This window comes from Morus notabilis, unplaced genomic scaffold (genome assembly GCF_000414095.1).
Source record: "Morus notabilis unplaced genomic scaffold, ASM41409v2 Scaffold406, whole genome shotgun sequence".
In the NCBI taxonomy this organism is placed as follows: domain Eukaryota; kingdom Viridiplantae; phylum Streptophyta; class Magnoliopsida; order Rosales; family Moraceae; genus Morus; species Morus notabilis.
In genome coordinates, this window is record NW_010364333.1 from 141,053 (window position 1) to 154,621 (window position 13,569).

Below are 13,569 nucleotides of genomic sequence, written 5' to 3' on the forward strand. Positions count from 1 at the left end.
CTGTTCTAAAGAAAATTTCTCACCTAACTCCACCATAAAATGTAGAGTTTGAATCTCCACACATCATCTTTTTCTTTTTTTTTTAAAGAAGTATATGTTAATAATAGTTTAAGAGAAAATGTTATGTTTAATTATAAAAATACGTGAAACATTATAAATTATAAGACAATAAAGTAAAAAATAAATAAATAAAGGAGTTGAAACTTAAAAATAAAAGGAAAAAAAAGTAAAACACTTAAAAATTTACCGTCTTGAAAACCACCATGAACATAAATTATGAAATAACAAAAGAAAAATATAAAGGAGTTAAAACTTAAAAATGAAAGAAAAAATAAAGTAGCTGTTTAGAACTACTATATAATGTACAACAACTAAATATCTACTTTTTATATACTTAGGATTAGGATTAGGATTTAACACGTATGCAAGACAAAAGAAAGAAATAAAAAGTTGAAAAAAAATAAATAACTAAAAAGGTTATGGAAAACAAAAGGAAAAATAGAAGAGTTAAATAAAAGATAAAACAAGCAAAGAAAAGAGAGAGAGGGAAAAAAAAGATCAAACTAGTGTGTAAATGACTATAAAAAATGAACATTAAAACCACTCTTTTATATTTAGCATTTACTATATAGATAAGGTAGGATTTAACATTTAGATTTCCATAAAAAGTGAAAAAAGATAAATATGATGGTCCATATTCTAGGTTGTTTACTAACACATCATTTTTTTTAATTTCAAGTGTTTGAAAAGAGAAAAAAAATGAAACAAAAAGAGAAACAAAAAAAATGTTGAAAGAAGCAAAGAACCCTATTTTTTTTAAAAAAAGAAAAGAGCTAAAAGGACTCGTTTAAAATTTTTGTGACTAAAAAACGAATAGCAGAGCTATGATAGCTCTTTATATGTGAACAATAGTATTAGTCGAGAAGGCCGTGAAAAATTTTTGAGTAGAGGCTTATTTTTAGAATTTTTGTTTTAATACGGGACAATTAGAAAGAAATTTATGAAAAAAACTTTTAACATAACAATATATTAAATCATTATCGGAAGGAAATATTTAAGTAGGATAATGTTTGGGAAAAAAAAAATTAATTGAAGTAAATGAAAGATAAAAAGTTTTTAAAAAAAAGATAAGTACAAGAATATAAAATTTTTGGAAGAAAAGAGAGAGAAAAAAGCGATCATAAAAAGCCCAAACAAAAACCACCGAAAAAAAAAAAAAAAAAAAAAAAAAAAAAAAAAAAAAAAACAAAGCACCAAAACGGTGCGAAACGACGACGAAAGAAGGAACAGTGAGGCCCCATTTCTAAGATATAGTGGTATAAAACATACGCGTACACAAATAATTCATCTGTTTTTACTTACTAATTTCTTACATTATTATTCCTGAACGAAAGTAAAAGGTTACTACATATTATATGGTCGTATTGGCCAGAAGAGAATACTTTGTCGTGTTGAAGGGAAAAAGGATATTTGAGCTCCTAAATCTTAGATATGTGAACATGGCTTTAAATTACACTATTTTTTCCTCTTTTCTTGATAGGTACGTGCCCAAACTGGTCCCAGAAAGCAAGAAGAAGAAGTTTAACCTAATTATGATCTGGTTCTAATTGCATTATTATAATACAATTAATTAAGCCAATTCGAACCATATCAATCGGGGACTGAATTAGTTACAAAGAAAAACACATGAATTAGAAAAGCAGCAGTTGATTAGCATGCAACTACTTATGGCTTCTCTCTTGCAAATACATCTCTGGACCTTGTTTCTCTTGTGTTTCTTCATCATCATCTCACCCATTCTCAGCGCGATCACCAAGAATAACCATCTCCAAGCCCTCAACAAATTTGTACCAACTTCAAACGACGAATATTATCCCCGTAATCTAGTTTGTTCATCAATATATATATATATATATATATATATATATATCCTCTAAAGAGGCGACTTTATTGGTGTAACGAGAAGATCAAACATTACTATCAACACTTTAGTAAGGAAATCTTTATAAAAATTATTTTTATTTATCTATTTGATTATTTTTGGATATTTGAGGGGAGGAGGATAATTTATATGTAATTCCAAGCAACTTACAGATTAAATAACCGCATTACATTTCTGTATCTTTGAACCTTGGATATGCTAAATTATAGGATTAAATAACGACAACTCAGGTCCCAGCTCCCAGGTTTATATTATCATTTGTAATATACGTATAAAACTATATAATTTGGATCAGTATCTAAGACTGAGATCTGGCCGTGGCCGTCCATATCTTTTTGCTTCCATTAGAGATTACTTCAATCTTTGTTTGACACCGAATTAACTAAGTACATATCCATGTTTGTTTCTTTATGGTAGGTTTATCTAGTTTGATATATTCAAATAGAATTAAGCTAAGAATTTTCAACTACCACAGGCAGAAATTTTTAGTTTGTTTTATCGCTTGCTTGGAAAAATTGCTTTTGTGAGAACAATTTGGGACCATTATAATTGGATATATCAGTTTGACCCATTTTACAATTAACATGAACATATTTATCCATGTAAATCTCGAAAACCACTTCTGAAACCACTTTTACAGAAAATAGAAATGAAGAAAAACCACTTTTGAAACTCGTTGGATAGCCCGATTTTTGAAGGGCATGTTCTTTTAATTAACTTAAATCACAGCTCATTTTTTATTATAGTATTTTCTCTTATAAAAATTCAAATATAACTTTTTTATTATAGTGTTTTCTCTCACATACTGAATTCAAATTTTTAACTCAAGCTCAAGAAAAGAACATGCCTTAAATCAACTTAGTCCTAAAATACTGGGCACTAAACGTAACTTTTTTATTATAGTGTTTTCTCTCACATACTGAATTCAAATTTTTAACTCAAGCTCAAAAAAAGAACATGCCTTAAATCAACTTAGTCCTAAAATACTGGGCACTAAACCATAAAAATAATATAATTTGAGAGTTTATCTGGTAGAGTCTCATTACTGATATATTTTGTTAAATTTAGTTAAATATACATCAGATTAAAAAAATATATACAGAATAAATAATTTTTAATACACATTTAACAGTTGAAAACATGGACATTTCAGGAGGTCATTTTTTCAAAACCAACCAGAAAAACTCTCTTTTTTTATAATGATTGTTTTCCTGATAGGACCATAAAGAATGAACTAATGTATATAATTCTTTATTTTTAACTATCAGATCTTTATTAAAAATTATTTATTCTGTATATTTTTTAATTTGATGTGATTTTAATTAAATTTAATAATAAAAAACAACTGATACTACCGATAAAAAAGTTCTACCGAAAAAAAAAGTCTGTGTTTTTAAAAGTAAATCAATTAAGGCACCGATCATTTCACTGATTGAAGTTTAGAATTCGAGTTTTGTTACAATAAAAAACTCTTAGAAACAGTTACATCTAATTTTTTTATTATAATAAAAAAATTTTATATAAAATCACATCTCAATTTAAATCAGCGAACTAAACGGTCCCAAATATAAATTTTCTTCCCCTGCATAATTTATGTTTTTGAACTGTAAACCAAACATAATTGCACCCTTTTTTTAAACTTCAGAGCATCAGCCAATTACAAAATTAAGAGCTTTTTAGAACACTGAAAATGAAACACGAATCAAATCTGAACTTTTCAAAAGACCCGCATATTTTAATATTATTCGTTTTTTTTTTTTTTTTTGGCCTTGGGGTGTAGTTTAAAATTCCCAATTTTCCATGCTGGTCATAGGCTCATAGCTAAGTTGGATGTGATAGGAAATCATCATGTTGTTTCTTTTGAGCGTTGGCAACCACCAACCATAAAAATCATGTCTAGAGGCAAATCTATCCCTTTTCTTTTTCTTTTTCCTATTTTTTAAAACTTTTCAAATACATAGCATGTTAATCATTGGGGAGAAAAATGTGGAGTTGAAAAATGTAGATCATCAAAATCATATCTAAAGTACTTGCCATGAGCCTAGCAATTGACCCAAGTTGTTTTTAAGTTCTTGTAAATTGTAATCTAATCTAATATACAATGTTGGAATGAAATATTAAGCTGCAACTTGCAAGTTGCAATCAAATCATCAAACTACACATAATCATAGAGAATTGATAGCTAATACATCCGATTGACTATTTCTGTTTAGGCAAGACTTGTATGCATTAGAACATCTTCGTTACAGTGTGTTAATATCAAATTTTAGCATTTTATTAGAAAACCCACTACAATAAAATGTTATTTTTATGCTAATTGTACATATATTATATTTGGTGGCAAATTTGACATTAAGTATAACATATGCCAAATTTCTTATTTAGTTCTTATTGATGTATTGAGATTTTCATTTAATCATTACTTGTCCTTTTCATATTCTTTTAAAATTGAAAGTTTCCTTTTATAAGTTTTAAAACTTGAAAAAGATGAAAATATCCAATTATAATGGTCCCCCAATAGTTCTCTCGAAAGCAATTTTTCCAAGAAAGTGATCAAACAAACTGGAACCTGAACAAATCAACATAGATATGTACTTGGTTAATTTGGTATCAAACAAAGATTGAAGAATCTCTAATGGAAGCAAAAAGATAGGGACGGCCAGATCTTAGTTTTAGATTAAAAATATTTAATCCTATATATAGTTTAGAATATCCAAGGTTCAAAGATACAAAAATATAATGCGATTAATTAATCTGTAAGTTGCGCGGAATTACATATAAAATTATCCTCCACCCCCTCAAATATCGAAAATTAAACAATTAGATAAATGACAATAATTGTTTTAAGATCTCCTTACTAAAGAATTGATAATAATCGTTTGATCTCATCGTTAGAAAAACAATGTCGCCTTCAAAATGCCGAGTTTATAGAGATTGCCGTTTCTATGATTTCGTGACGTCTTTCATTGATATTGTTGTTGTTTAGTGACGTTGATGCTCTCTTTCCCCAAGATACTGTTTTAATTGTTTGTTGTCGTTTTTGCTTAGTGAGATTAGTTTTGCTCCCTATAAATGACATGATCAGATTTTGTCTTGATTTTTATTACGAGAAGGAAACTTTTGTAAAATACCGCAACAAGGGGGGTACAAAAAATGCTTTTGACGTTATAATTTTTCTTTATGTTAATCTGGTTCTCTGTATTTGTTTATTAGACTTTTTTCTTCTAAGGTCGTTTCTTTCTATTATCGTCGTTCTAAATTTCTCTTTTTCTAATATGTTATGACCTCGTTTATTAGGACTATAGTTTTTATGTTCCTAAATTTTTTCGTAACGTTGTCATTTTACATTTGGTTTTTTTTTTAAGGTATTTTACATTTGGTTTTTGGTTCCAAGCCCAGCTATAGTTTTTTGTTGTTTTTTAGCACGTTGTCGTTTTTCTCGGGATGTTGGTTTTTGCAAAGACCTCGTTTTTATTTCATTGCGATTAGATAGAGAAAAAAAAAATCTAATCTACTCTATTTTTACAATTATAATAATGTACTTTCACACAATTGAAAATATGAGTTGTGATTAAGATTGAAATGATAACTTGGTAAATTCGTCTCTCCAAAGTTCAGATTCGTTTGAAGTTTTTTCAGCATTAGTATGTGATTAAATAAATAAATTCAAGAGTGTATAATGGGACAACAATAAAACGGAAAATTGGAGACAGCATAAGGAGGTTTTCTGGTACTCCTAGTGTAGCATTAGGCCATATTTTTTTAATTGTTATATATGCATATTTCTTGATTTTTACGAAATTTTATGTAAATTTAATAGACAAAAAATATGATGTATTAATATGTTAACGTACTAAAAAAGATCTAATAATGTATATAAACTTGTTTTGTTCCAAGCTTAATTAACATTCTCTTTCTTTTTCAAGATCTCTCTCTTTTATTTTATTTATTTATTTTTTATTTTTTTGCCCTTTGCCCCTCAGCCTTTTTCACTCTAGCGTTAGACCGAGCTTTTTGCAATTCTAGAATGATGCAGGTGAGAGAGTCACGTCGAGTGAATTTGAAATGCTTAGGTCTCGTTTGGTTCACTTGTTTAAGGTAGGGTTTGTCCATTTCATAATTTAAGTTTTTATTGCTACAGTATTTTCTCTCATAAAAATTTAAATTTAACTTTTTTACTATAATATTTTCTCTCATATACATAACTCAAGTTCTTAACTTGAGTTCTGAACATGGACAAAAATTTCACTAAAATTTCTGAAATTTCGATGGAAATTTTAGATTTTTGAGGGTCTCGAAATTTTTTTCACTATAATATCAATATAGGGAAAATATCAAAAATATCAGTAAATATCGGTTGAAATATCGATATCGGTTTACATATAGAGTAATTATGGCAGAATGTCAGAAAATTTCAGCAAAATTTCGGTGGAATTTCAGTGATATCAGAAATGGAAATTTTAAAAGTTTTTTTTGTTTTTTTTAATATGTTTTATAATATATGTTTTCTTGCAATATTTCTTTTGTCATCGAGCAAAGAGAGTGAGGAATATCAAGAATGCAAACATCTGAAGAAGATAATCTTTCCATTAGTTTACAATCGATAAATTTAGCTTCCAATTATTGCAATTCTTCCAAGAGACTTCTAACGTTCATTATCCATACAATCATAATTGTGGAAACTATAATAGGTATGGAATTTTAAATTATCCTAACCCGAACATCTCACTACCATCTAGGCAAATGATTAGGGAAATTCACAGTTGCTAATTCATAAAAATACAGTGGGAAAGTCAACAAACTTTCATGTGGCACGTTCATAATTATGTTCAATATTATTCAAATAACATGTCATAATACCAATATTGTTTGAATCAAGATACGATCGTGACCACATTTGAGCTTCATAGAACTTTCTTTGGGTATTAAGAAATATGTACGAAGCTTTTTTTTATGTAAAACTTGTTTATTTATGTAACTTTTTAATGTTAATGTTATCAAAAAGTATTAAAAATAACGTAAATTTTTGTCATTTTCATAAATGTCTTTTTTGATATTTCCACCGATATTGATATTGCCACCGACATCAATATTTTTTCTGATATTTTCATAAAATTGGAGTACCAATATTTCTTCTGATATTGATATTTTCATCCTTAGTTGTGAAACATACCCTTAATGATTCTGATTCATATTTAAATAATTTGTGAGAGAACTATTGGTGAGCATTCTTTTGATTCAAATTCTTTGTGAGAAGAAAATATTGTAACAAAATTAAAATCATGAGTTTAAATGTGTGTACCGAACAAAGTCTTAATCTCCATCGTTTGGAGAAAAATGCTTGAGAGAACTGCTAATATCAAACACTACAACCAATAGAAAGTAAACTCTTACACTTATGAGTCTTATGTTATATGAGGTCAGGCATCTATTTTGATTTGTATTAAGTACCGTTGATGTTTCTAACATTAGTCAGACGATAAAATTAAAAAGATTTCTTTAGTAGCACAATGAATTACCAAAAACATTATGTTTTTAACTATCAGATTTATATTAAAAATTATGTATTCTACATATTTTTAATTTAAAATATTTTGATCATATTCAACGATAAAAGTTGACCATATTAGTAAGGAGACCTTATTAGAAAAAACCCTAAAATTAAAAAATTATAAAGAAAAGCATTGCCATGCCATACTATTATATGTTAAAATTTTTCAAAAAATTACAATCAAAATTTTTATATAAAAATGGTTTAAAAAACATATAATATTTATGTATCTTTTTTATAATTTAAGTAATAATTTAATTTTTTTTATGTGAGAGAAAATATTATAATAAAAAAATTAAATATAATTTTAAAAAAATACTATAATAAGAGAACTTAAATAATAATAAAAAAAACGTAAAATACTGGTAGGTGTCGGGCTTTCAGTTATATCTATATTAAAAATGATCATATGTCTTTTATACCTCTTAATTCTGATACAATTTTTGATGTAATTTTGGTCAATTTTAAGGTCAGAAACGTGCACGAGTTTCTTATTATTAGCATAAGCGGAGAGAAAGAAGAAAATTACGAAATCCTAATCCCACCACCATCAAATCAAAACAGCATTTAAGTTAGAATGACAGAAAGATGTCCAATCGAACTTATTTCATCTCTGTTTGCATTAAATTTGCGATGTGGCCTTTGCTTCGATGAAGGAAAGACACAGAGAAACCAACCCCCAATTCGTCAAAACAAAACAAATCAAAACAAGACAAAAAGCCTGAGGACATATAAAAACCAAACGTGGACAATTCAACGATGATCTCTCTCTCTCTCCTCTCTGTCTCTCTCTCCTCTCTCTCTATAAACATATAATTCCAATGCTTTCTTTCATCAGTCGGTTGCTCTGCCGGCGGCTTGTCGCACGTGTGTCATCTCATCTTATCTCATCACCACGTGAAATTGACTTTGTGGGCCCCGCTCAGACAATGAATCCCTATTTTCTAGTCGCCTTTCTTGTGCTTTTGCTTTTCCGCCGTTTATCTTAAATGTTTCTAATGACGTCATCTCTGCGTACCATAATAAATCGTGCGGTCGTAACTAGGTCCACGTTATTGTGTGTCGGCAAGGAATGAAATTGCCGAATATGCCTTTTGTCCTTTTTTTTTCGGTTGGTTTAGTGTTCGTTTGGTTAGTAAATTCGTGTTATAATTTAAATCATAATTTATTATTTATTATAATATATATATTTTTAAAAATATATATAAATTAAAAATAATTTTAAATTATAATTCTGAATTTATAAACTAAACGTCTATTAAATTTTTTTAACTTAACTATTTCCCCCGCACGTTAACACATATTAGTTGGTTAAATTTGTTGTCTGATAAATTTATATAAAATCATGTAAAAATTAAGAAATATATAGCTTTAATAATTAAAAAAATTTAATCTACTAATACGCTAAGTATATTGAAAATTTTCTCTTATTTTTTTCTATAGTTTTATAAATCTGGCATATTAAGGTTTTTTTTTCTCATCGACATATTAAGGTTATTTAGAAAAGTTATATATTGTTTAGGATTTGTTCTTTTGTCGTTTTTGACTTAGGGTGATTTGAGTGTAGATCTTGAGCTGAGTTTGAGTTATAACTTGAGTTGAAGTTGTAATTTGAGTTTGTGTTTAGTTGTATACATTTGAATTATGGTTTGAGATTATAATCTATTTGAGTTTGTGTTTGTTTCTACTAAAACTTGAGTTGTGAATAGTAACTTGATTTTTCCTTTTTTTAATTTAATTGATTAATGGGTTTTTAGGTAATTAAAAAATCTATAAATAAAAGTGGAATCATCTATAAGTAGCAATAAATTTAAAAATAAAGTTAAAATTTTTCTTCATTTAATAAATTAAAAAACCATATATAAAAAGACTAGAAGATCAGTTTCTATTATAATGGAGAGCAAAAAGGACAACAAAATATACATAATTTATAACATAAGTCTACATACACCATGTAATATCACCTCACAGCACTTGAACATCAAAATTTTAGGTTATTAGCGTGTACGACGATTACGCTACACTGTCCACATTGTGTGTGCCCTTTCATCCCTTAACGCATTCATCTCATAATTCAATGGTTGTTCTTCGTGGTTGTTATTGTCGTTGATGTCCTCTTCAACATTATGGGGATCAATGTCCGCAACCGGAAAACCATTGTGAGTACTGATCTAATAGTGTGTCTCCATTACGGTACATGTGGATAAAATTATGCATTATAATTCCTGAGCCTATTTGATTACAACTTCTTTCATTACATGATTTTTGCTTCAAATGTACATATGTATTACAACCGGATTGGATTTCACCACTAACTAGATGGCATGAAGAAGGGATAGAGATGTCAATTGGAGCCCCAAAGCAGAGGTGGAGTTGCATCGGCGACTAGGTGACTTTAATTTAGCCCACTCATCCGATACTGCAACAAACCGAGACAAGTATGCTGAATGGGCAACCCAACTAAGTGAGCATTTTATCGTCCCTCTAACTTGGGACAAAGTGAAACAAAAAGCTGGTAGACTGAAGAAAATGTTTGATACTGAGTTTCTACTTCGTACTGCCACCGGACTTGGTTGGGATTCAATTCATAAGAAACCCACCTGCACTGACGAATATTAGCAACAATTTATCAGTGTAAGTTTGATGCTTGATTGATTACGATTTGTATTATTGCGCGTTCGCCAATTCATGGGCAACTAGGACCTTTGAGTATGGCCAGGATGAAACACCAAACAGTCCGCCTCCACCACCACAACAATGTGATGACAGCCCCATTAACATTGAAAGAGGACCAACAAGTTTTAATGACGGTGAGGATTTACCTTTTAGAGATATGAGGCAAAGCCGCGCACCATGTGCCAAATTCTCATCACGATTGATACGTAAAAAGTCAAGCCGAAACACTCGTAGAGTCTCACCGACCTTTATGGAGCGTGTCGTGGATCGACTCGTAAGTTTTATAGAAACAAGTAGTCAGACTCGAGGTATAAATTCATTTGCGAATATGTCCGTTCAAATTGAAAACATTGAGGATCATTGCATTAATTTATTAGGAACGTTGCAAATACCCCAAGATCAGTACCTTTTCATGTTCAACTTAATGACTTTGAATCCTAGACTTCAGCGGTCATTCCTTTGTATGCCAGAACACCATCGGCTTGCGTGGATTCAGCAGACTATGGAGCAGTGTGCAAATCAACAAGTTCCTCCTCCGCCACCACATCAAATGCCTATCCCCTCATTCTTTCTGGCGAACGTACAACCGAACCCTGCACCTGCCTACACATTCCATCAAACCACTTCAAATTTTCAACTGTATGTGGCACCATTTCCAAGGCCACCATTTCCAATGCCACGTGGATGGGATGGTTCTTCACAACTGTGATGATGGCGACAGACTTGGTTGACAATCCTAGATTACATTTACTTGTTACGAACTTAAATAGGCTTGTCGTTATTTATTCATTTATGGTTTTATTTCCTTCATTATTTGTCGTTATTAGTACTGAAAAGCATATCCAATTTGAGGACAATGTTGTTGCTTAATGCAAACTAATTTTCTCCAAGAGTTGTTTTATATGATTTATAGTTATGCATACGATTTGCAGTATTTAACTTTATGCTTTATTAGTTGAAAAATTTGGCACGGATGGATATAGGTGGGAATTCAAACCCAATGGATTTTAATGAATCAGCAAATGATAGTGAGGATGATTTTTTCATGCAAGTGGTAGTTGCAGCGACTTTGTTATGTGTTGGATTTGTGTACAGAGAACCTTCCCGCCAAAGGCACACTTCAGGTTGGGGAGGTGCAATTAGAGTGAATTATTATCTGGAACGCAGTCCAGCAGTGATGTATAACAAAGTCCGTATGAGTAGTGATGCATTCTTGCGTCTACGTTATATCCTTGAGGAGAGGGGCTTATTGCAACCGATCGTCCACCTAAATGTTGACAAGTAATTATTCATATTCCTAACTATATTATGTCAGAACCAAACTAACAGGGAGGCGCATAACCATTGGCAGCGATCTGGATCAACGGTGTCAGAGTACTTCACCAAAGTTCTTGAGGCGGTATGCACATTGAAGAAGGACTTCATTAGACATCCAGATTTTCAAACCGTTCACCCGCACATACTTGCTAGTGGAAACAAATACTCGCCGTGGTTCGATGTAAGTTCGGTATTCTACATTAATTAGGCACATCTAAATTTTAATGCAGTTTATAATGCTTTCTAAAAATTATTACCTTATATAATATAACCAACAAAACTCTTGTAAATGTGAAGGATTGTGTTGGCGCACTTGACGGTACTCACGTCCCATGTGTTCCTCCTCGCGAAACTGTTAAACTTTATAGAAATAGGAAGGGGTTCTTTTCACTTAATGTGCTTGCGGTGTGCTCATTTGATATGAAATTTACGTACATGTTATCTGGATGGGAGGGTTCGGCACACGATGTGAGAGTACTCGCATCCGCCTTAGATAGCCCAATCAAAAGATTTTTGAAACCGCCACCACGTTAGAGAGCAATAATTTTTTTATATGTACAATGACATTCCAAATACTTCATCCGTACGCTTATTTGTTAATTATTATACGTATATGTATAGCAAAATTTTACCTCGTCGACTCGGGTTATGCTAACAACGGATGCTTCATGGCACCATATCGGGGGACAACGTACCATTTACAAGAGTATAGGAATCGCCGTGAAGAAGGTTTCCACAGTGAACATGAGCTGTTCAACAACTCCCACTCCTCATTGCGTAATGTCATTGAAAGAATATTTGGTGTGTGGAAGGCTAGATTTCGTATTTTGAAAACCATTAACCGTTACCCTATGACCAAACAAGCTATGATTCTAGTAGCATGTGCTATAATACATAATTTTATCCATATGTACCGTAATGGAGATAACCTATTGGAGCAGTACTCACAAGATGGCGTTCCGGTTGCGGACATTGATCCACAGAATGTTGATGAGGACATCAACAACAATACTAACCATGAGGGTCAACCATTGGATTATAATGCAGAAGTGGAGATGAATGCTTTAAGGGATGCAAGGGCGCATACAATGTGGGTAGTGTACTGTCACCGTCGTGCGCGCTAATAGCCCTTATTCATAAGACGTTGATGTGCTGCAATATGATATTATATGGTGTATAAATACTTATGTTATAATTTTTGTATTTATTGTTGTCCTTTTGAACTTAATTATAATGGAAACTCATATTCTACTATTTATTTTTATTATAGTTTTTTTGGTATTTATGTATTTTTTAAAATTATCAGATTACCCATTATTCATAATTATTTGCAAATAATTCCAATTATTCATATTCAATTACAAAAAATTGAATAAATTCAAAAAAGAAAAAAAATTGCAAAAGAATTGAATAAAACTGAAAAAGAAAAAAAATGCTATCCACTATTCACAACTTAAGTCTTATCACAAACAAACACAAACTCAAAAAGATTATTATCTCAAACCATAACTCAAATGTACACAGCCAAAGACAAACTCAAGTTACAACTTCAACCCAAATTATAACTCAAACTCAACTCAAAATCTTAACTCAAGAATGCCTAACTCTAAAATGCAAAAAAACAACCCCTAAATACTTCACCCGTCCATTCTCTCGGATAATATGCCAATGCCAAATTGCCAATTACCATGCATGTTAGCTTGATACATTAACCAACAAGACCTAAAATTTTTTAGAGCAATCTTGATAAATACTTTTTAAAAGAGTATGAGTCAGGATTTTTACCTTTGACTCTTAATTCATAATATTTTTAATCAAATAATTACACTAACAAAAGAGTATTTATCAAGAGTAAGGGGTAAAGATCCAAACTCATGCACTCTCAAAGGTAAATTCTCTATTTTTTAAAATTTTTTTTTGGACAGTTAGGGCTCATTTGATTTATACATTTAAGTTAGTGATTCTCATATATTGGTAGAAATTTTGTGAGAGAATCATTAGTAGAAATTTTTTGATTTAAAATTTTATGAAAGAAAAACATTATAACATAATCAGAATCGATGGTTTAAATACATCAACTAAA